General features: G+C 43.8%; 1 protein-coding gene and 1 long non-coding RNA gene across 3 annotated transcripts in view; one reads left to right on the top strand and one right to left on the bottom strand.

Annotated features, from left to right (window-relative positions):
* Nucleotides 1–20,864, bottom strand: part of PLCB1 (phospholipase C beta 1) — a 1,417,494-nt gene that overhangs the window by 698,740 nt on the left and 697,890 nt on the right. The window lies entirely within an intron of this gene.
* LOC115086967 overlaps nucleotides 9,809–20,864 on the top strand; it is a 68,634-nt gene continuing 57,578 nt past the window's right edge. The window contains exons 1-2 of the long non-coding RNA XR_003855375.1: nucleotides 9,809–9,937; nucleotides 10,285–10,379. This is a non-coding gene — a long non-coding RNA (uncharacterized LOC115086967). The remainder of the gene's footprint in view (nucleotides 9,938–10,284; nucleotides 10,380–20,864) is intronic.

Below are 20,864 nucleotides of genomic sequence, written 5' to 3'. Positions count from 1 at the left end.
ATCAGGTCCTAAAAACCAATACACCTCTTATTAGGAAAACAGAACTAGCAAGCAGCTATAGATCCCCACACAGAAATAATTGTATAACTATACTAATAAGCAGAATAAATGTTTCAAAACAGCTATGAACAGAATAACATCCAACAATTAAAAACTCATAAAAACTATTAAACATTCTCCAAACACCAATAAAATATTTCAAAAAAGCAGACATCACACAATTAAAATGGCAGTCAAGAAAAATAAACTTAAAGCCACCTTTACTTACCCCCTCCAGCAGCTATCCTACTCCCCTTCCCTGCAGGCCGTGGCACACACCAGAAGCAGCAGTAGAAGCTAAGCTCTATACTTATGGTCCTCTTCCTTAGTGCCCATGTCTCTCACACACACACCATACCAGTCATGCCCCCATGACCAGTTTCTGTCTCTCACACACCAATCATCTCCCAAACAGTCTTTGGCACACACACCAGTCACCTTCCTGAACAGTTTCTCTCATGCCATACACACACACACACACACACACACACACACACAGGCTTCCCACTCCCGTGTTCTTCTTACATATATGGGCTTCTCACTCTCATAATCACTTTCTCTGTCTCTCTCTCTCTCACACACACACACACCCACACACTCACTCACCAGTCTCTCACTCCCATGCTTGTTCTCTCCACATGCACAGGCTTCTCATTCCCATAATCACTTTCTTTCTCTCTCTCTCTCACACACACACACACACACACACACACACACACTCACCAGTCTCTCACTCCCATGTTCTCTTTCAGATATACAGGCTTCTCCCTCCCATGATGTGTCTCACACACACCCAGGTTTCTCACTCCCATGCTCACTCTTCACATGCACAGGCTTCTCATTCCCATAATCACTTTATTTCTCTCTCTCTCTCACACACACACACACCAGTCACCTGATCTCACTCATGCATACACACACACACAGGCTTCCCACTCCCAAGTTCTCTTTCAGATATACAGGCTTCTCCCTCCCATGCTGTCTCACACACACCCAGGTTTCTCACTCTCATGCTCACTCTCTTCACATGCACAGGCTTCTCATTCCCATAATCACTTTCTCTCTGTTACACACACACCAGTCTCTCTCATTTCCATGCTCACTCTCCACGTGCACAGGCTTCTCATTCCCTGAATCACATTCTCTCACATTCACACACACCAGTCTTTTTCTCTCACACACACCGTCACCTTACCAAGCAGTCTCTCTCTCACATGCATGCACACTCTCCCAGGTTTCTCACTCCCACAACACCAGGCTTCTTACGCCCATGCTTTCCCACATACCCAGACTTCTCACTTCCATGCTTTTTCTCTCTCACACACACACATAAGTCACCTCCCTGACTAATGTCTCACACTCTCACATACACATCAGTCATCTCCCTGACTAATGTCTCACACTCTCACATACACATCAGTCATCTCCCTGAGCAATCACTTTCATTGTCTCTCACATACACACACACATCAGCTCTCTGACCAGTCAATCACACACAGGCTGGCTGGCTGCTTCTCTCTCTTTCTCACTTCCTCTCCCCCCCACCGGAGCACAAATGGGAGCTGCAGCAGCCCCCGAAGGCCAAGAAAGAAGAATCCCATCGGCCGCGGGAGGCTCGTGCTGCTGACTCCTTTCTCGATTACCGGCTGCTTCAATCGCTCGGGGACCAACGCTGCAGCCGACGCGGCACGGCTCTTTCTCCTTCCCGCGCACCGCTCCGTGTATCACTTCCTGTTCCGGGTCACGGGAGGGGGGGTGCAGGCGCGGGAAGAAGAAAAGGCCAGCCGCGAGTGCCACAGCTTCTAACACTGCTGCCGTTCCCACTGGGCTTGAACGTGCTGACAGCCCAGCGGCAACGGCAGCGGGAGAGACCGGGAGCGCGCGCCGCAGACCGGCAAAAAACTCCCGCGGACCGGTGGTTGGGGACACGCTGCCCGATTGGCCGGTGCTGGGCAAGCCTTGCCCAGCACCGGCCAATCGGGCAGCGTGTCTTCGCTCGAGTCACTCCCTCCCCCCCCCACTGAACACTGTAAAAAAAACAGTTCATTCTCCGCTCCCTCGCTCCCCGATTGGCCGGCCAATCGGGGAGCGAGGGAGCGGAGAATGAGGCACGCTGCCTTAGAGGGAAGGCAGCGTGCCTCATTCTCCGTCTGCTCTCAGCAGTGGGCGGGCCGGTCACAGACCGTAGGCGGGCCAGATTCAGCCCGCAGGCCGCCCCTTGCCCAGGTCTGGCCTAGAGCATCACAATTTGGGGATTAGCAGCCGCACAAGCAAGACTGGACCAGGGAAGCATCAACTGGGACTCATACTTGCCATACTAGCAAAAGCTTGCCAATGTGTTCCCTGCCACTTCCCCTACCTCCCTAGCTCTGCTGGCTCTCTCCCGTGACAGTGACTTTCAGCAGCACTATGACCTATCTTCATTTTCGGGTTGTTCACGGCAGCACTAATACCATCGGTCGTGTTCCTAGGGCTCACCTGTGTCAAAAATGCTCCCTACCACTTTCTCAGCATTCCCTGGGTCTTGTGACTGAAGGAAGGGGAATGCTCCTGGGCCTGGGGGAAGGGGGTGCATGGCTGAAGTTTCGCCCAAGGAATCTAATACCCTAGGACAGGGCCTGGTAATTGTCAAAGGGAATGCTTGCACATACTTTCCCTTTCAAAACCTGATACCAGGTCTGTGGGTAAAAATATTTCAACAGGTTGGTGAAATGATAAATTTTCTAGGGGACTGCTGCATTCCAGATTATCTGATCATGCAGATTCTAACTGAACGTTCCATGCTCCATTATAATTGTGTATGTTTTGCAAACTAAATCAGCACTAATGATCAACAGTACACAGCTAATAATTACAATCAGCAATGTATTATTTCAGTAACATATCAGGAGCTGGTAGGGGACCTTTCCACATTTACAGCTAAGGATAAACCTGGAGTCATCAGAAAGATTTAAACTTATTCAGAGAGGCTTCTACTTGCAGAGAATGGTTATGTTATGGAACATGCTACAAGCTGAGACAGCAATAAGAATATTGTTTAAATCAAGTTGGTTGGATCCCTAGAGATTAGTTATTATTGGAAGTATCCAAGTATCCAAGTATCCAAGGATTTGCCGTGCTTGCATTATTTGCATTAGGAAGTAATTTTTGTTATCTTGGATTACCTCTGGATTACCATAAACTAATTGTTAACTGAACATTAACTACCTTTACAGTAACATCAGCCAAGCTATGTAAATATGTGGCATTCGGTGCTACCACAGGTAAGTAGATCTCACTTTGCATGGAATATGCAGGCTGGCGCACCCTATCTGCAGAAGACTTTTGCTATGAAAAGTAAAGCCCATGACAATGTAAAAGATTTTGATCTGTCAATGAAAACTTTGTTCTTAGAAAGTGGTTCCAAAAAGGGCAAAGGATAAAATGTTAGGAGAACTGCTGGATTTCGAGGTCTTGCACTTCTTGTTTTTATTTATTTTAAAAATGAATATACCGCATTTCATAGGGTCTAAGCAACTTACAATTAAAAATGTACAATCAGTAGACATAAGACTAGACAAACAATTCATAAATCAAAAACTACAAAACTTAAAAAATTATTGGCAGTTATGAATTAAAGAAAGACATTAGTCACTTGAAAACAGCATTTAAAACTTGGCATAGAGTTATAAGTTAAACGCCTCCCTTCATTTACAGTAGCAGTGATACAATGGTTATGCAAACATGAAAATCTAATTGTATTAGATAGCAGTACTATGCTCAAGGTTATGTCTCCAACAGTCAGCATCATGAATGTCTGAGTAATGAACCAAACTGTAGATGTGTGTTGACCTTCTGTGTCCTTGTTTTCTGATAAGCACTCAATTTCTAAAGTAAGTCAACACATGCACTACTAAAATCGATCACTTAGTAAAATATTAGGATTTTGAATGGCCATGGGTATTATTAGGCCATAGCACATAGAGCCTGTGCCACAAATCTGCGGGCCAGTTCCTGAATGTTATTCCTTGCTCACAGTCATAATCCACAGAACATCTGTTCCCTTCTTACATGTACAGTACATAATGAGCTTGCATTATGGTGCCTGAGCTCCCACACTGGCTGGCTGGCTAGCTGGCGTGGAGGAGCTGTCTGTCTGTCTGTCTGTCTGACTGACTGGATAGTTGGTATCCAGCTAGGAGGGTGGAATGACTGGCTGGCTGAAGATTTAGGATAGATTTTATTTTTGAGTTTAATTATCTTGAGGGAGGGCCTATGAGCTAGGCTGTCCTTAGCGTGACTCAAGGCACCAGCTCTGTCTAAACAGTTATCTGTTTGAATATTACTACTACAATCACTGTAAGGCATTTATAGTGTGCTACAAGACATACTAACATAGTACTGTACCGAAACACCTAACAAACAGTTTCTGATCCATGGAGTTTTTAATCTAGTCAAGATAAACAGACAAGACAAATAAGAGTGTTGGTCTAAGATCATGACTGGAGTAGAACAGGTTGCAAGATCCTGATAATAGACTCAAAGCAGGGATTTAAATGAGGACAGAAACCTCTAGAGCTGTCAGAATTTAGGACTCCACCCTTCCAAAAGTTTATTTCCGAAAAAGAGGCAACAGGGTAGGTTAGTGCGTGAGTATGGGGCAGGGAGGGTGGGCTCTTTAGAGTCAGTTAAAATTCTCCTTATTTTTAAGGCCCTAGCTACCAAGCATTCCTTCCATAGACACAAGCTAGGAGAAAACCCTCTAGGTCTCTTAAAATAGCTATCCACCAAAACCTCTTTACACACAAAAGTAGAGAAACTGGTAAACCAGCAAATAAAAAATAATTCTTATAGTATTATCCAGCTGAGTGTTGCATCAGAGGAAAGGCTGCTTGGATGGAGCAAGCACCCTTTGATCACTGCGATGAGAGTCAAGAGGGTCTAAAGGTAAGGACCCTCTCCACATGTTTTTCAAAAGGACCTCTCCTAAGGAGCAGCCAGACCTCCCTATGGGCGTAAGCCTCAAATCTTTTAAATACCTAGCAATGCCTCTTTCTTAGTCAATTGCTAAAGCATTTGCTTTGAGCATTTTGGAACAACAGACTCTACTTTTCTGTTTTATCAAGCAAATGTAAAACGGTCACAGAAAATCCTTGGTGTACCTTTAATCAAGCTTCAGTGACTTTTACACAGTTTTCTTTAGAAACATTGCTGAATTCCCTACTTAGGGAAAAAAGGCCCCGCCACCAGTGGATAACCTGTCACCTACCACCTGTGAATGGTATTTCAATAAATGACAGCAACCTGGTCTGAATATTCTTCAAAAATGCAGGAGCCCTTTCACTAATGCATCCAAGACACAACAGCAGACTATTAAGCTGTAAAGGATGGTTAAAATGACTGAGACGTGAAGAGGTGCAATGCATAACGAGACAGCATGCTTCCTGATGCATAACATATTACATCTGCTTCTACATTCTACCATCTAAAGTGAAAAATAATATGATAAAGTGAGCATTAGCTTTGGCAGTGCTTCCAGAAGCCGTTTATATATTATAGTTAGCAACGTTTTCTAATATATTTTCTCCTTCTATATGTATGTGATTATACGCACTTTCTAACGTCTCATCAGGTAACAGAGGAAGTCCATTTCTGGAATTTACAGATTAAATTACATTTTTTTAACATACTACCACTGATAAATGTTTGCAAGTAATGTGTCAGATACCTCCAAGCATGATGTTCTTTGCTTCTCTCAGATTACTTTCATTGCATGTTTTGTCCTTTAAATACAATTAGATTTCTTTTAACTATAAGAAGAGTACTCTTATTGAACTATAAGAAGGATGCTATTCTAACCATAAAAGTAGTCCTGTCTCCTTTGAGATTTCACTCCATCAGTATGAGAACTGGCCAAACTGCTTATGCATTCTTCTTCCTTTCCATGCACACTACTGTCCATGTTCCATGAGAGCGCCAAGTACAGTTCTCTTAAAATATTATTGCTTTCATCAACTAAAGTGTTTCATTGTTTTGTCCTAATGGTTTTTTATTACAGAATCTTTCTATGCTAATTGAAACACAAGACTAAAGATTGCTAGGACTCTACAAGCAATCATTTAGCATGGTTGGACCTCTTCTGGATGCTTTTCTAAAGGCAGAAATATATACCAACTTGCTTAGTAACTCAGACTGAAAAAAACATGAAATGTGTACTATATGATGCAAATGAATTCAATATGGAGTGGAAATTAATAAACTAGTTACTGAGCTCGCTAGGAGGCATTTGAAAAGGACACCTTATGGGCAGGTTGCATCCGTTCATCTGTAACCCAGTATAAACAGAAAAAAGGGTCAGGGAAACAAGATGGCACTGCAGGGAGGAGGATGGTGCTGGGGACAGGGTTAGGATGGTGCTGGGGACAGGGTTAAGATGGTGCTAAGTTAGTAAAGAATTCCATTGGTATTTCTGTGTCCAACCAGTGGGAGAACACATTGCCTACTTGTTTATATACCCCAGAAATAATCTAATAAAGGCTTTATATATTGGTCTAACAAAAAGATATTGGAAAACCAATAGTGCGATGTGATCACATACTGTGATTATCTGCAGTGTTGCACACATGAGACACCCATAATGACTCTACTGAAAGTACTGTAGCAGCTACAGTTTCCCCACAGCTAGCAGTGGTCAGCCCAAATCTACATTCTAACTAGCAGCCACAAATATATTATAAGCACACATTTTTACCTTTTTCAGATAAAGAACCAATCCAACAATAAACTTTGTTTCTCAAGGAGGTTGAAATATATATATTATCATTACAAGATTTTCGTACCAGTAATAATCATTTGTTATTACTCCTCTAGAAATCCCTCCACATGGGTTTGCCTAAATTCCACCTTCAGGTCTTGCAATTAATTCAAAATGCTGCAGCCTGGTTGATTGTTGGTGTTCCTCACTTTGAACTTGTTACTCCTATCCTAAAACTGTGAAGGACTCCTATCCTAAAACTGTGAAGGACTTCAAAGGGGTGTGGGATAAACACTGTGGATCCATAAAGTCAAGAGGCCGCCAATGAAGAGTGGGTGACTCGCCAGAATGATGGCTACTGCCTGGAGACAATACCCTTAGTCAATAAACATACACATGGTTACTGTGACTCCAACATCACTCTAAGATTCAACAGCATGAGGAAATGTGGAAAAAAGGATTTGCACTCACAATGACGGGAGTAGCTGGCTTGTTACGGCGGTTACTACCCCAAACCAAATATCCAGATTACTACCTCCACCTTCCTCTATTCCTGATGCCTTTCAACTAGCTTGATCACTCCATTCTTATACTTCACTTTCAATGCATATCCAGCATAGTTCTCTGCTTCAACAGCAGGGGAAAAGAAAAACTGTTACTTCACACATCCAGCAGAGCTCTCTGCTTAAACGGCAGGGGAGAAGAAAAAAGGGTTCGCACTCACAAAGCGGGGAGTAGCTGGCTTGTTACGGCGGTTACTACCCCAAACCAAATGTACCTGATACTTCACTCTCGACGCATATCCAGCATGGCTCTCTACTTCAACGGCATCGGAGAAAGACTGATACATCACGAATTTCCAGCATAGCTCTCTGCTTCAACGGCAGGGGAAAAGAAAAACTGATACTTCACGCATATCCAGCATAACTTCAACGGCAGGGGAGAAGAAAAAAGGATTCACACTCACAAAGCGGGGAGTAGCTGGCTTGTCACGGCGGTTACTACCCCAAACCAAATGTGCCTGATACTTCACTTTCGATGCATATCCAGCATAGCTCTCTGCTTCAACAGCAGGGGAGAAGATAAACAACCAATAAGGGCTGTATAACATAATCTGGGTAAAAACAAATAAGCATGGGTGTAGCTTGCTTATTGCGGCGGTTACTACTCCTACTACCTCTAACTAATCAAGCTAGATATTTCACTTGGATGCAGCTCCTCCACCGCTCTCTACATTAATGGCGGGGGTGGAAGGGAATTAGAACCAAGAGCTAAGAGAAACAGATAAGTATGGGAGAAGAAATGAGGGAAGCTTGCTGGGCAGACTGGATGGGCCATTTGGTCTTCTTCTGCCGTCATTTCTATGTTTCTATGTTTCTATGTTATGTTTCTATGTAAAACAGTTGCACTGTCTGCCTGTAAATTATAGGATCATTTTAAAATTGTACTATTGGTTTTTAAAGGTCTTCATATGGGTTGACTCCAGTAATTACGAGGCATTTTTCAGTTTTATACACCTGAGCATTCATTAAGGTCACGAGGACAAGAAAGACTTATAGTACCTACTAAGAAAGAAGCAAGACTCTAACGATTTTTGACGATTTAAAAAATATCTGACGATTTTTTTAAGTTATCAAAAAATGATTCACATCCCTAATTAATACAGTAAATGATGGCAGATAAGGACCCAAATGGTCCATCCAGTCTGTCCAAGAAAGGGGGTTTAGGGTTGTAACTGCTGCTACAATCAGGTTACTCTCTGCAGAAATGTTACACCTAAATCTACTAGGTAGTAACAAATGATGTGGTACTATTACCAATCCTTCATTAATCAGTAAATATATCATATGAGAGAGAGAGATATTGTATGAGATATGATATGATACCTAGATCTACCACAGGTTACCCTATTATTCTTTAAAATCTCCATCCTCTAGCCATTAGGAATCCTTTGTGTTTATCCCATGTCCTTTTGAATTCCATTAAAATTCTTGTCTTCCAGGAGGGCATTCCATTCATCCACCACCCTTTCTGAGACATTGCTCCTGACTGTACCCCTTAGACTTTCCTATGATGATACTTAGTTCTATAGTTGTTTTTCCATCAGAAATGGTTAGATTGTTGTACATTATTAATAAGAACATAAAACTTGCCATACTGGGTCAGACTGAAGGTCCATCAGGCCCAGTCTCCTATTTCCAACAGTGACCAATCCAGGACACAAGATTGTCCTGGATTGGTCACTGGGCTTGCGTGCGCCGAGCAGATTTTAAAAGCAGCCCAGATGCACGCGTATCTCCCATAGAGTGCACATACCTAAAGTTTTCAAGAAGGGCAGGGGAATGTGTGTGATCTGGGCGCGACATGGGTATTCCAGGGCGGGAACCAGAGATGTGCAAGTAAATACTAACGCCGCGTCCCGGCACATGCCAAGGTCCCCTGCTGCATAGCTTTACTTCTGCTATGGATAATGTATAAGTTATAAAATAAACAAAACTAGGCAGATCTGTGGGGTTTTAAGGGTCAGAGCTAACTGGGGAGGCTGGGGGGAGTGGTGAAGGCTATTAAACTAGGGGAGTCTTTAGACCAGCCTGGCCCGGATTTCTGGACTGGGCTACTGGGGCAGTCTGGATCAGAGTCTCTGAGTGCGTAATGACAGCATCCAGTGGTAACACAGCAGGAACAGTCTTGATCAGAGTCCTTGACTGTGCTTTGGTAACAGCCTCGAGCCGATTCCTGGAGTTGGACTACAGGAGCAATTTGGGTCAGAGTCTCTGGATGTGTTACAGCAGCTTCCTGGGGAAGTTTTTGCAAGAAGGGAGAACAGATTTCAGAAACTGAGGCAGTCTTTAAAGAGTCTGGAACAAAGACAAGTTTATTCAAAACAGAGCTACCTAAAAAGGCACAGGGTACCTTTTGAGGGGATAACAGAGTTCTCTTTACAGGTTGATTAGACACAGCTGACTGCGAAGGAGGTTGATCTGTTGACTGAGGAACATTCACAGGCATTGAGCTGAAATTACCTAGGTGGTTAGGCTTCCATGTACTGAGCTGGGAGCAGCTGACTGATTAGTAACCTCCCAAACTGGGTCAAGCTCTGAACACTGGGACAAGACGCAGGAGCAAGAGCAGAACCAGACACCACTGCTGGATTCACCTTTACAGGTGCTGATTTTAAATCCATTGTAGTCTGGGCTGGAGCTGGAATAAATCTTGGTTTACTTGAAACTGGTGTAAGAAACAAAATTGGCAGGCAGGATAGTCAGGCTGGTTGTAGGAGGAACAGAAATAAAAGGATATGTTCAACACAGAGAGCATCTCTGATATTTGGTTACCATGCTTTTCTTCCTCTGGTGTCTGCTCAGGTATAATTACCTTCAGATTTCTCTAAATCAGATTTAATAGGAACTAGGGTAGTCACAGATTTAGCTAGCATGACTTCCAAACTGTTTTTAGTGAAAACAGACATATTAAAGTTTGACACAAGTGATACCTTTCATTGCAAACTGCAGGTCTCCATTCTCTCAGAGTTTTACTGGGCTGCAACTGAGGTCTGTGTCACAGAAGCAGGTCTTGGAGCAATGCAACGGAAGCAGGTTAGTGAATGGTGAGTATTAAATGCATGGCACTGACCACACTCCCAAAGAGAAGCTGCAAGCCCAGGGATACTGCAAAAAAACCCAAACAAAAACCCAAAACCCAAAACAAAACAAAAAAATTGAATAAAAATGCCAGACTAATTCTTCTGGTGGATTGCTATTTTGGCATTCACTGCATCTGCAGTTAAATTGAATGGAATAGACTTCAGAAGCTGGGGCTTCTGTCAGGAGCTAGGGTTTGCAGCTTGGAAGCTAGTTTGGGTGCAGAACAGAAGAAAAAGATGTCTTCCAAGATGATATTCACAAACTGGCACACTTCCACCTAATATGACTGGGGAACTGACACTGGATATATTCCAAACAAAATGCTTGGTTTCTATATTGGCATCTGTTGCAGTCCCAGTAAGCGAGAGAGAAAATGTAGGAGAATTTTCACAAGGCTTACCGGGCTGGCAGGGAGTCCTGGACTCGCTTCTGTGGGGTCTGTATGGCCTCTTCATTATGTCATGCTCAGGCAGGCTGGGATCAGGTATTCCTCCAACAGGAGCGGTACAGGACTTCAGGGCAGAGCAAGGCAAGGTCTTTTGCCTGTCCAGCCCCCTTCCCCTTGGGCTGAGGGCCAGAAGGACTTCCATAGCATGGTACATGATAGTAGTCAGGCAGGACAGGAACTGGAGACAAGGACTAGAATTGAAGGCCGACAGAGAGCAGGGGTCACTGGGAGGGCCCAGGTAAGTGATGACTAAGATTGGACAGGACAAATCCAGAACATTAGGCTAGATAAGGCCTAGACAGGGCTACAGGAACAGGGCAAAGACAATACAAGCCTAAATAACCAAGAACTAAAGCACAGCAAGGAACATATCTGAGAAGGCAGGAAGACCAGGAAGGCTGAGCAGGCAACAGGAAGCAAGGTGGGCCAATACAAAGAGCCAAGTTGACTCGATGGAGAGGCAGGGTTATATAGTGCTGAGCTTTCTGAGTCATACAGGCATCTTGGCAGTGTCTAGAGTGAATGTGAGCATGGCTGGTGGGAGAGCTGCCTAGCAGCCAGAATTGTGACAACAGATTTTAGCAAGTTTCTTAAAATTAGGTAATCTCTGTAGAGCTTTAATTTAATTTCTTAGAGATTGAACTCCATAAATTGGGGCCAAAATAGGAAAAAGTCCTTCTTGTTGTCTCTACTTAGTTGACTTCAGATGGGGATAGGACCACACAACAGGACTTTTTGTGATGAGTTCAGTGCTCTGGAAGAGATATATCATTCAAGCATATCCAGATGTTACTTTGGTCTGCATTTAAAAAAGGTCTTGAAGATCAAAGAACTTTAAAAACAGTGCTAGCAACAATAGTAACCAGCAGTCCTAGAAGCCAATATAATTGGTCAAGAGCAAGATTAGATTTAGATTTAATATATGTATATGTCACCTATATCCTAGGTGGCTTATAACCAACAAACACATTATTATAATGGGACAAAACTATGACGAATTTAAAATAATATACAAAATAAGAGCCAAATGAAATAAATATGATATTAAAACCTAAAATTTCTTATAAAAGCTAAGTTAAAAAGAAATGGTTGAAACAGCTTCCTAAATGTGAAAGTACTACTGCCTAAAATAAATGTAAGCATAAGGAACAAGCAAATTACTCATAAAAAGCTTGTTTAAAAAGTAAGTCATATGGCAGGGGCTGCAATTGAAAAGGCATGTTGATGACAGTTGGAAGGTACCTCCAGTAAGGCCTGTGGTGAAGAGAATAAGTTTCATGTAATATGATCTTACAACTTTAAATGCAGTAGAATATGATAGCTGTATTTTGCATGTATAATAATCCAATCCCAAACAGGAGAATGTCTACTCATCAACTGTGATTAACACGCAAAAATAGTTGAGAGCAGAAAATTAGTCAGTCCCAATCTTTATAAGTTGTATGTATTCAATATTTATTTAGTGATTCAAAACGGCTACTCCATAAGCTCTAATACATATAAGTTTTCCATCAGGTCCCCCATCAGGTCCCCCCTGATGGGGGGACCTGATGGGGGGTGGCCTGCGAAAACCAATAGTGCCACTGTGAAAGGTGGTGCTATTGGGTGCTTTACTGGCGGCGACAAGGGGCCTTACCTTTTCGCCGTCAGCGATGTCTTCACTGCGTCCGCCCCGATTCCTCCCCTTCCGGTGCTGACTCCACCCTGATTTAGCTATCGCACATGAAAAGGGACTTTTTGTATGTGAAAAGTCCCTTTTCGCATGCGAAAGTTATAGACAATGACTCCCATAGTAGCTGGTGGCTGCATAGCCAAGCAACAGAATATCCCTAACATAGCTAGATAAGTTTATTCCACTAACTTAGATAAACAACTATGGTTTGAATATCTACCCCTTTAGTTATACAGTTGCTCTGTAACTAGAGCATGGATTGCTATTGAAAAATTTTCCCTAGAAAGGAAAGCATAGGCAAAGTGATTTTTTATTAAGTTGTTAATATATGGTTGCATTCCTATCTCAAAATGAATGATTACCAGATTTCAGACCTTGGGAGTAGTTGTTCCTTTAAAAATAACTGCAGTGGTGTAAACTTCTTCAAGGGCCTCTTGACCTAAAGCACCTCAGCTTTCTGAGGATCAAGAGATAGTTGTTGTTGATTCACCAAATGATAAATTGCTTCTAAACATCTCACAAGATCAGTTAACCTCCTATGTTGATCTACACCCAGTTCTGCACAGATCTGAATGTCCTCAGTCTAGGGCTTAAATTTGCTTATTCTTTCCAGTGGCTAAATATGCTTGTTCTCTTCTGTCATAATACTTACTGAGGCTTTCCCTCCTGTCTCCTTTGCTGTTTCTGGGTTTTATAACTTCCACTCTCACTCTTACACCCAGTCTTGTAGACATAAACATTCTGTTGTAAATACCATACTAGGATGTAAATGCCTAAATGGCTCATTTTTTATTTAAATGCCTATTGCCATTTTTAATACATATCTGCAGTAATAGCAACAGTATTTACTATTGCCTAACAGGTGATCATCGGATCAAGTTTGAGTTGTATTGGATTAATTGTAGGTTGTGATACTTTTTATTGGACCAACATAAAAATATAGAAAGATGTTATTTCATCTTATCATTTAGAAACCATGTAGGAGATCCAAAAACGGGATCTATATGGTGCTGAAACAATTTATTTGGATATTCTTATGTGACCCCAGGAAAGTATCTTAGCTTGCAAAGAATCCGGTCATGAGACTATGGGGTTTACACAAAAACTTTACCATGCATATTAAGACCCTCATGCGCATATTAAAAAAAACAGTGTGCTATAAAATAAGGCCATGTACACATTAAAGTGATCTGGAAAGACATTAGCATAAGCAAACTAAAAAGGAGCATGTCCACATATGTAAATGTTACGATTCCTGCCCGTGGACTCCATCCCGCGAGCAGGCCTCTCGATCTACCTTGCTGTGCTGCTGTTCCCCACGAGCAGGCCTCTTACCCCGAGCCGCCGCCGACTGTCTTCGTGGCCTAGTGCCACTGTTGCCGACGTCGGGACCTCCCGCGGCAGGGAGCCACTGTTATTGCCACTCCTCCTCGGCCCGAATCGCTGTGCTGACCACCTAGCAGCCAGGAGGCCACCACGTTCATGCAGTCCAGACCGCTGTGCTTCGGAACTCCCAAGCGGCGTGGAGCCACCGCCAAAATCCTTCCTGAGTGGCAGGGGAAAGCCACTGTCACTCTGACGTCATCCTGCGGCCTGGAGGCCGCCCCGATGCCTGCCTGCCTGTCTGCTCCTTCGCCTGCGCAGCAGAGGACGTCAACACCACTGTCCATGGTCCTGCTTTCTCTCCAGGGCCCTCCTCTAGGCACTGGCACGCACCTCTTCAGTCCATTTAAAGGGCCAGTGGCGGGAAAAGCCTGTGGCCCCACCGGAAGTCTTCAGATCTTCACTTCCTGGTTCAGCCCTATATAAGGGCTCATCTTCAGTCACTCGGTGCCTTCAGATCAGCTTGCACATCGTGTTCTGTCTGTTGGTCCAGATTCTCTGTGGTCTTCATTGCATAGATGGCTTTGTGTTCAGTGTTCTTCATTTTCCTGATCCTGATATTTCTGGTCTTCTCGTCTTGATGTTTTGGTCTCATCCCTCATCGGAATTCCTTCATCTGTGCTTTGGGATGTTTCCTGATGTTTGCTATCCAGCCCTTATGTTCCTGATGTCCATGTTCCTGATGTTTGTGTTCCAGTCCTGATGTCCGTGATGTTCCGTGATCCAGTTCGGACGTCCGTGATGTTCCGTGATCCAGCCTTGATGTCCTGTACCTTTGATTCCTTAATGTTCACCCTTCCTCGTTCGCAGTGCAAGCCTCCGGAGGATAATCCTTGCTTGAAGCCAAGTCCTGTCTTGGTCCTGTACTTGAACTTTGCAGGCCCTCGGATTCCTTGTGTCTGCTCAGTCCATGTGTTGGACTCAGTTTGGTACCTGCATCAACAAAGCGTGGTCCTCGACCAACCACAAGCGGCTGTGTAGGGCGCGCCCCGGTGCAGGCCTCTCAGTTTCTGGGACATGTCCTTCTCACTTGCTCCATTATCTCGTCTATATTCTTCCCCACATCACGCGTGGTCCGCGACTGTGTAGGGCGTGCTGCATCGCAGCCTCAACCTAGTACTTGACTTGATCTTGAACCTTGAACCTAAGTGTTCATCTCCTGAACCTTGATCCTGAGTCTTCATCTAAGTATCCATGTCTTTGCCTGGCCTCTATCCGGCCTGTTGCTTCTTGCCATTACCCAGCGGCAGATCAGAAAGGGCTTGGAACAGTCAGAGGACTGTTCATTGACCACCATTGCTTTGTTGGTCTTCTTGTAGCATTCAGGTCCGGTAGAGGGTCAGTATTTTCAGACTTTTTCCTGTTCCAGGTAATCCTTGCCTTGTCTTCACTCCAGCCTTGTTCCTGCTCCATCCGTGCTGATACCAGCTCACCTCCCATGGTGTGCCTTGGGGCTCCTCCATGGCTCAAGGGCTCACATTCCTCTCCAGATGGATTGCGCTTCTGAGCTCCTGACCGGGCCTGAAGGTGCGCTTTGTAACAGTACCTGAAGGCCACAACATGGAAATGAAGGATTATCATATACAATTAAGAGTTTAGCATGCACAAGTTAAATAGCATTGCATAGTTTCCCTCCATGCTATTTCTTGAGTGCTTGTTAATGGCATATTATTTAATACCTGCCTCAGAACAGGTAAGGGGGCTTAGCTAACTGCAAACAGAGGGCCTGATTAACGAAGGCCATGTATAGCAGATGACACTGTAAAACTGTGTCTATAGGCCTTTGAATGGTGAGATGCTAATGCACTTCTAAGTCAAGGTGACTAGAATCCTCCCTGACTCATCTGCTTCTGTGCTCCCATCTGTTCCCAGCCAAGGACATTTGTAACAGTGCACATGCTAAATCTTTTTGCAACACTTGTTAAGTTGCATTTTAATGTACATAAAATATTTTGTGAGTGCACAGTGAACGTTTGTTAGCATGAGTCCTATTGCACAGGTCTCTATATGAACCATGTTAACTGACACTAATATATAGATTAAATTGTAAAGGGGACTTTAATATTTTTCACTGAGATTTCTAGAAGGTCATATTGAGATGGGGGGGTCATATTGAGCTAAGGGGGTAATTCACTATATTTTATTTTTATTTATTTATTTAAGTTTTTTATATACCAACATTCAGGACGGTGGTCCCATCATGCTGGTTCACAAGAAACAGGGGTGAAATTATAATAAACTTTACCATTTAAACAAAAGTGCAGAAAAGCAGTTACATATAACAAGGAAAACAATAACTTGGAATGAGAGAGGAAATGAAGATCAGATAGTTATATACAAGTATAAATAACATTGTGAAAGGTGGTTATTAACGCTAATGCTAGCGGAGCTTGTTGCATGAAGGGAGTTAGATGGAGTTGCTATAGCTTTATCGAGTGCGTTAAGGCCCCCCCCCCCCCGCACCTTCCCCTCCCTTCCTCTATTTAACCCACCCCCCAGCTCTACCTAAATCCCTCCTACCTTTATTATTTAAGTTGCGCCTGCCTCTGGGCAGACATAGGTTGCACGTGCTGGCCGAGTGCCGGCGCGGGTTTCCCCAGCCTAGCAGGCCTTCGAAGGCCTCTGGCCACGCCCCTGTCATGCCCCAGACTGCCCCCGCCCCGCCCCTTTTTTCAAGCCCCGGGACATACGAGTGTCCCGGGGCTTGCGCGTGTCGCTGAGCCTATGCAAAATAGGCTCGGCGCGTGCAGGAGCGGGTTATGCGCTGAAATTCCGCCCCTGTAAGGCCTTTTTGCATGTGATATAATGCAAATTAGGGATAGGGGAGGAGTCGGTGGTGTCTTCACTGCCAGCAATAATGTTACCAACGTTATCGTTGGTAGTAGCGCGCTGAATAGCACCACCTTTCATGGTGGTGCTATTTGGTGCGAAAGCCGGCAGCAAAGGCACAGCGGTGGTGTGAAGGCTGCGGGCTTTCGCAGGCCTGCCGCCCCCCCCCATTTTCGCTGGATTCATCATTCAGCAATAGGGATGTGAATCAGGCTTCGGACGATTGAAAATATTGTCGATATTTTCAAAATTGTCAGAAATTGAGGGCTCCCCCAAAACGATAGGAAAACCCCATGATATTTATCGTGGGGGTTCTCTTATTGTTTTGGGGGAGGGTGGGAAAAACGGCACCCAAAACCCTAAACCCACCCCAACCCTTTAAAACTAATCCCTTTGCTTCCCCCCACCCTCCCGACCCCCCAAAAAAAACATTTTACAGGTACCTGGTGGTCCAGTGGGGGTCCTGGGATGGTGTGGGCCATCCAGTGCTCCTACCATGTGACAGGGGCCGGCCAATGGCACGGATACCCTGTCACATGGTAAGGGCAAAGGGCTATCGGCGCCATTTTGATTAGTTGCAGCCGACGGCCCAGGAGCGGGAGATCGCTCCCAGGATCCCCACTGGACCACCAGGTACCTGTAAAATGTTTTTTGGGGGGTCGGGAGGGTGGGGGAAGCAAAGGGATTAGTTTTAAAGGGTTGGGGTGGGTTTTTTGTTTATCGGCTCGGGCGCAGCCAATAAACAAAACTGCGATCGGGCCCGATGGAAAAAAACCCACATGTGAATCGGAACCGGAATCTGAACTGATTCCGGTTCCGATTCACATCTCTATTCAGCAATGAATGATGAATCCAGGCCTAAGTTAGGGACTTGGCTGGGCAAACTGCAGTGTCTAAATTTACCTCATGGTGAATGGCTCCGATTTATCTGGGTACGTTTCTAACTGGATATAACTTACCTGAATAAATCAGGGGCATTCCAAGACAGGCCAAAGAGCTGAATAGCTTACCTAAATAATACCGATACTCAAGAGTTATCCAGGTACGTTATCTGGCTAACTGGTTATACTGAGAGGCACTCTATAGGAAAATGAAGTACATTTAGCATCTTGTTTGCTTTAAGACAAGCAAACAAGTTGGTTTGAAGCTCTCTGAAATCCATGTCAATTGAATTAAGCTGCTAGTGAAAAATTTAAACTTTTTTGTTGTGTTAATTCTTTGGGACTTTCAAATCAGATATTATTCACATTAGTTTTTAATCCTTTTACTTTTTATACCTCCATAATAACAGCAGTTAATACACATTTAAATCATAATGCAACTACTAATTTTAATTCAGCTAGGCAGCAAGTACATACAGTTCTCTCGGCTATAAGACAGAGGTTTCATAGAGATGGTAATTCAGTTTTGAAAGATATAAAATGAAAAATAAATACATGGAGACAATACCATCACATAATTAAGCATTGCAGCTCAGCAACCACGCTAAACAATGACAGTTACTAAAGACTGTGAAGAGCAAAAAATATAATGAACAGTAAAAATTTCAGCTGTTTTATGGTGACCCGCAATAAATAAACAATATGAAGTAAACTGGCATAAATCGGTGGAAAATGAATCAGAAGTAACCATGTACAGGAAATATTCACCATTTTTACAATGTATCTGTTGAAAATCAGTTTTGGTGTATTGCAGACTTGGGTCAGATTTACAAAGGCTTTGCTTCCATGAGAAGGAAAACTTTCAAAGCTATCTTTCCTAATAAAAGGATTTAGCTGTCCTACTATATATTCCTGGTATAAGTATGTGCGGGCTTCCATAGCATGCATCTTTCTAGCTGGATTGTGAGGAGGCATTCCTTGACATGCGTTGAGTTGGTGGAGGAAAATAGCACTCACATATGATATTCTAAAAAGGAGGTGCTGTTTTACCCTTCTAAGATGCCCGTAAAGAAGAGCAGGTGTAATTAAGGGCGTGGTTTCAGAGTGCTTTCTTACATTTTTTCAAAGAGAAAACACCTAAATCATTTATCTTTGAAAATTAGCACAAAGTCTGCATGCTGAGAAGCTGATTTAATAAGTTGTGGCAAATCTTCTGTAGGTTTTTGCACACGTAATTGTGCTGTTTTTTCCCGTGCTGATCTTATGTGTATATGTTAGGGGTGTGCATTCGTTTTTGACGTATTGGCAATCCGCAATGTATATGTCCCTATTCTTTGTATTCGTGGGGTCACAAAACGTATGGTGAACCCCCATGAATACAACACCATCTTGTGCTCCTACCATGTGACAGGGGCCGACCAATGGCACCCGTAGCCCCTGTGACATAGTAAGGGCAAAGGCTATCGGTGCCATTTTGAATTCCAGCAGTCGACCACCCGAGTGCAGGAGATCACTCCAGGACCCCCGCTGGACCACCAGGGACTTTTGGTAAGTCTTGAGGGGTCAGGAGGATGGGGGATTGTAGTTAATTAAATTTAAAGGGTTGGGATGGGTTTCTTTTATTTTTGGGAAATGAATACATACGTAACTAATGAACGGATCGGGGCCCCCTGAGAACGGATGCAACGGCTATGGCTCCCCACGAATACGAATACCGAATGGGATGAATCCGTCCCTGCTGCACATCCCTAGTATATGTAATAGCATATTCAGTACGGCACAACTAGTATACAAACCTGCGGCAGGTTTTGCATGAGTGCATGCAAATGGAATATAAAGGAAACAATTATCCATTCACGGGCCATGCAGGGAGCCATGCTAGCAGGGAGAATGGTTAGTGTGGGTTTTTTTAAGTGAGCTTTTTAGCACTTAACTCTTACCCTGGGTTTTTTTTAAGTGAAAGTACCTGTCTGGAAACGCTGGTGCTTGCTGTTCACGATCACTCCTACTGCTTTGGTGGCTTTCGATTCCAGTCCCAGCTCCTACTCTCTCCCACTGGGGCTTAGTCCCAAGTGCCCAGCAAGGAAAAGGCTGCATGGACACACAATAACACTAATGCCAGCAATGGAGTAAAAGGTCCGATTTCGGAGCGGCCTCGGAGGGAACGGGGAAAGCCATCGGGGCTCTTCTAGGGCTCGGCGTGCACAAGTGTGCAACCTCTTGTGCGCTCCGACCCTGGATGTTATAACATGTGCGTGACTGCGCGCGCATGTTATAAAATTGAGCGTACATTTGTGCATGCCGGGTTGCACGCATAAATCTACGCCTGCGCGTAGGTTACAAAATTTGACCCTATATGTCATCTTCCATTTGGATGCCCAGTCTCCCAGTCTTTTAAGGCCCTCTTGCAATTTCTAACAATCCTTTTGTGATTTAACAATTTTGAATAATTTTGTGTCATCGGCAAATTTGATAACCTCACTCGATGTTCCCATCTCTAGGTCATTTATGAATGTTAAAAAGCAGTGGCTCTAGTACAGTTCCCTGGGACACTTCACTATTCACCTTCCTCCACTGAGAAAATTGACTATTTAGCACTACTCTCTGTTTTCTATCTTTTAACCAGTTCTCAATCCACAACACAACTCTCTAGACTACTTCAGTCCTATCCTCCTTTTTGAGAATAGTTCTCCGGAACTGAACACAGTACTCCAGGTGAGGCCTCACCAAAGACCTGTAAAAAGGCACTGTCACCTCTTTCATCTTGCTAGTTATTTCCTTCCCTTTGCAGCCCAGCATCCTATGGCTTTTGCAACCGCCTTGTCACATTGTTTCTTTTCCTTCAGATCACCAGATATTACCACCTCAAGGTCCCTCTCCCAGTCCATGCACTTTAGTCTTTCACCTCCCATTTCATAGTCCATTTGGATTGCTGCATATTTCTTGGCATTGAATCTCAGCTGCCACACCTTCAGCCACTCTTCAAGCTTCCTTAAATCACATTTCATTCTCTCTACTCCTTCAGGTGTGCCTACTCTGTTGCAGATCTTAATATCATCCACAAAAAGACAAACTTTTTTCTTCTACCCCCACTGCAATGTCGCTCATAAAGATATTCTCCCAAAACGATCCTTAAGGCACTCCACTTAACACTGTTCTCTCTTCAAAATAAGTTCCATTTACCATTAGACACTCTCTGGTCAGTCAATTTGTAATCAATTCCACTAATTTGGCA

Source organism: Rhinatrema bivittatum, chromosome 3, assembly GCF_901001135.1.
Source record: "Rhinatrema bivittatum chromosome 3, aRhiBiv1.1, whole genome shotgun sequence".
In the NCBI taxonomy this organism is placed as follows: Eukaryota; Metazoa; Chordata; class Amphibia; order Gymnophiona; family Rhinatrematidae; genus Rhinatrema; species Rhinatrema bivittatum.
Note: the sequence above shows the minus strand (reverse complement) of the source record. Positions and strands in the feature narration are given on the sequence as shown.